The following is a 4,634-nucleotide window of genomic DNA, read 5'->3' as shown; positions in this document are numbered from 1 at the left end:
CCTAAAAGTAGCCAAAGACCTGGTAGAATGTATGATAGAAGATGAAGTGAAGAAATTAAGAAAATGAATTACACCAGAATATGTGAGAGTGGGAAGCTTGAAGGAGGCACTTGATAATGTAATCAAAGCCAGGTGCTTTCTAGAAGACACATTGTATTGGACAGATTGGTCCGACGTAAAGTGGGGACTGGACCAGCTCAAGAAAGCAGAGGAAATGATGAGAAAAGTGCTGGAAGAAGAGGTGAAGAAGATTAAAGATACATGGACAAAGGAGAGAAAGGTACAATACAACAGAGAGAAGGATGAGAACATGGACAAAATGAATAAAAATGAAATGAAGGTACAGAAAACATTTAGAGCCATGGGACATCCTGACTGGGTGCAAGAGACGGAAAAGAAGAAGAATAAGAAAGGAATGATTGGGAAAGTGAGGAGCTGGTAGAACAAATGAAGAAAATAAAAGAACCCATGGCCCTTTTCAAGGCCACTCATATGCCTCGAAAAGATTTTCTTTCTTGCCTCAAAATTTGTTTTTAGTGAGTTGCATGGTTGTTTCTTGTCCATTGTCTGTGTTATCTCTGTCTCTGTTCCGCTAGTCCTATGTTAAACTCCCATTGTTTCCTGACTTGCCCAGGGGGTTCTATAATGTATATTCCTATAGTCCCCAAAGTGCCGAACTTGTATTTCCATGTTAAAATCCCATTATATTTCCCATGTTAAATTCCCATTGTCCCCAGACTTGCACAGGAGGGTCTGTAATGCATTTTCCCATTGTCCCTAAAGTGCCTGGCCAGTATTTCCCATGTTAAAATCCCATTGTATTTCCCATGTTAAATTCTCATTGTCCCAAGACTTGCTGGGTGGGTGGGTCTATAATGCATTTTCCCATTGACCCTAAGGTGCCCCCTTTCACTATTTATAATTAATGAAGAGAAAAATTATATTGAACATTAACAATTCGAACTGGTGGATAAAATGGGTATCTGTTACTAACAATGACAACAAGATGAATAATATTAACAATAATTATAATCATAATCATCATTACAACGATACTAATGAAGACCCTGAGACAAAATCTAAAGTCAACGTATGACAAATGAAATTAAGAAATAAGTTATTAAACGTCACCTATATCTGAATAGAACTTCGATGAAGTGGTTTAAACATCATAAGTTCTGGCTGCACTGATTACAACGTGGTATGACACCAAAACTGTTTGCAAGTCTTCGTCTCATTTCATAACATTGCAAACGGTGAGATTCACTTACACGGATAAGCAGGTCTTAATGATGTTCTATACAACCCTTATTATGAGGGAAACATATTCGGTGATGAAAAGGAGGAGAATATCTCAAATATATAATAGCAAAGCATGATGGTAGTCTGGTGAAGCGATGCATTATAAATTTATAGTAAAAGTACTTTCCTTTTCCTTTTGAGTTTCAAACCTACCCCATCAATTTATGCTGATGTGAATCAAGTATCGGCCGTGATGGAGAATTGCTAATGTTAATGGGTACGTCAATAAAACATGTTATTTATTCTTTCTTGTCATCACCGATGGTAAGAGGAATCCATCTTACATCACTGTAAATAGCAATGACAATCCAAATATGATAATACCAAGAATTTTAGAAACATCGTCAAGCTGCTCATGAATGGCTGGTGCAACGTAAGTCAAAATGATAAAGACTCAGAAACATACGCAAAAACTAATATTTAGAAAACCTACTCAGACAAAACTTATCTTTAGTAGAAAGATTTCACTGATCTATGAATACTAGAATGTGAAAATTTAGCACTCAATATTAAACCAGAAAATACGTTCACATTTTACCAAAGCTAATATATGGATTCAATAGTATTTGACCAATGTAAAAAAAACACAAACCCAGCTAAAGTAAACAACGGAAAATACTAACTCTTGACTGAGCTAATGATTCCCATTAAAATGTTTCTCACAAACGTGTATGAAGGATCCTTGACTTAAGGCATCAATTATTGCCAGCCAAACATGTTGGTTTTCTTTTATTAAATAAAATATATGCACAGCATTTTGTACCCATGTTTCCAAGAGCGTTGTTGTCAGGAATATATTTAGAAAACAAACATAGCAAACTTCCTCTTACGGAATGCTATATTTTTCTTCATTAACTATACATTGTCAGAATCGTGAAGTATTTATCCACACTGTACTTTTTCATGTCTAACTATAGAGTATTGAGTGAAAGGAGCTACTTTTTCTTTAACACAAACATTGAACACCCATACCGCAGACGCCGATGCGTTTGATTTATTACAATTGTCTGTGGAGGGACTAAAACTGTTTAAGTCATATAAAGTTTACGATGTGGAGGAGTTTATTCAGTCCCAAAAACAAACTTTCAACAAAGCATGTAACTGAATGTGATATCCAAAATGTTCACCGATGACATAGTTTTAACACCAATGTTTATCATCATTAGCAAATAGAATGGTTCAGAATATAAGCCGTGCTCACTATATAACACGTGTCTTCAGGCCAGTGCCATCCTGTCTCTCTAAAAGACTGCACCTTTTTGAAGTCAGTTCAAGCAATAAATTGGATAAAAATGCAAACGAAGAAGACGGATTGTGGTAGACAAGAAAAGAGCATCAGAGCCGATATACAAAAATCATGAAGAAGCCATGTTTTCTACGGATGCAATGGGCTTTCAAACCCCATCTGCTTTGCAGTTTTCCCTGTCTAACGTCTTATTGAAAATGTTTTTTTTTCCTGAAGACCTTGATGTGCAAAGAATATTAAAGTGTATAAATGCATCATTGTTTGAATTTCTCTTTATATTTTCTCTTTCTGGATTTGCATTTATCTCTCCTCTCTTTCTTTCTTAATTTGAATTTCTTTCTTCCTCTCTGTTTCTTTACATAGTTTGAGTTTTACTATCTTTCTCTTTCATCTTTCCGATTTTGGATTTCCATCATTTCTTTCTAAAGCTGACATTTTCTTAGCTATATTTCCATCTGACGTTTTAATTCTTTTAATTTCATCTCAGAGCCAGATAAAGAGACTTACAAATTAAACCGAAAACACTTTCATCAAAAAATATTCTTTTCATCCAAATACACTATGAAAATATTTTGCATTCCCTGTTTTACCAAAGATAATTCTACTTTCGAAATAGAACAGTGTTGGCAATCCCCATCAATTCGTCTGTCTTTATAGAATCTATCACTTGTTTGCGTCAGATCAGAAACATAATTCTTTATTCTATATAGCATTGTACAAGCATTAGATTTGCGCAACGATTCTATGGTTATAAACAAAGTAAAAGGGACAATCAAAAGCAGCAGCATGCGTTGTTATCGGTAACAAATACCTTAACTCAGTAAGTTATAAAATGGAAATTTAAGACTAACTTACTGTATTGTGAATTATATGAAAAATATTACTAATATGTTCTATCACAAGTCCAATCAATAGTTACGAATTACGTCATAGTTCTGAATGTGCTGATGTGCCAACAACATTGATCTATAACAATGGCATTGTCCATAACTCCTTCGAGTAAGTTCACCATAATCCCAGAATAATATTTTGGTCGAATGACAATGAGCGATTTGTAATTCCAATGAATAACTCAAACCTATATCTACCACGTGACATATTTCACAATACATCTCCACGTCGCAACAGAACCAACATGATTTAATCATCCAATAAGCTAACCCTGTAACCAGGTCCATTATCAAGGTTGATTTTAAAACTTGTCAACACCTGCTCATTGCATTCTACAGCCATGCTCCAAACGTAGACACAATGCAAACATACATAGCATTATAGAACTGAAGCTTAATGTAAATATCAAAGTGTCTGATGCTAATATGTTTTGTTAATCTGATACTTGCGTTTTCATCTGGCGGGATTACGCTAAAATAGTCTGAAACTCATCATTATTCGACAATATTACAATAGTGTTTTTAACTTATAAAGACATGTAGGTACCTGATATAATTTTATCAGACTCATATGATGTATGTTCAATGTGACGTAACGTGATTCATCCCATATTTTCAGTAGATATTACATTATATCCTTTCGACTCTCGGATTCGTACAATATCTCGGCCCCCCCCCCCCCGGGGTTACAGCTACACAGAGGTCATGATGAATAAAGTTTAAGACCAAATTCACCAATATTTATACAGTGACGGTGGAAAGTGAAAATTAGTACATCAACGAAATTATTCATCAAGATCGTGAGGTCGTCGGTGGAGTTCAGTCTGACATGAAAGAGGAAGCCCTCTTACGTCATAAACTTTTTCTTCCGATTTATATTTATTACTGTTAGGAATGTAATGATCAATCCCGAATCAGGCTAGAGAACAAATTTGTCTGACGTCGTAATCTGTTGGTTTAGTTCTAAACGTCGTCGTCACCATGGTAACGATTATAAATCTGAGACTATATCATACACACGACAATCCAAGGAAGTAAACCCCCAAACGTTTAGAACATCCTTCGTCATGTGAAAATTTTGGAAACTTGCTCGCTACAGCTTTTGTTTCAAAGTAAATTTCTAATAAAAATTGTACAAGGTTTCATAGTTTCTATAATTTGCATTTAATTGGAAAGACCACTAACATTTTTTTTAA

Source organism: Sinohyriopsis cumingii, chromosome 12 (assembly GCF_028554795.1).
Source record: "Sinohyriopsis cumingii isolate HCF-2022 chromosome 12, ASM2855479v2, whole genome shotgun sequence".
NCBI lineage: Eukaryota > Metazoa > Mollusca > Bivalvia > Unionida > Unionidae > Sinohyriopsis > Sinohyriopsis cumingii.
The sequence above is the reverse complement of the archived record's forward strand: the minus strand, read 5'-3'. Positions refer to the sequence as shown.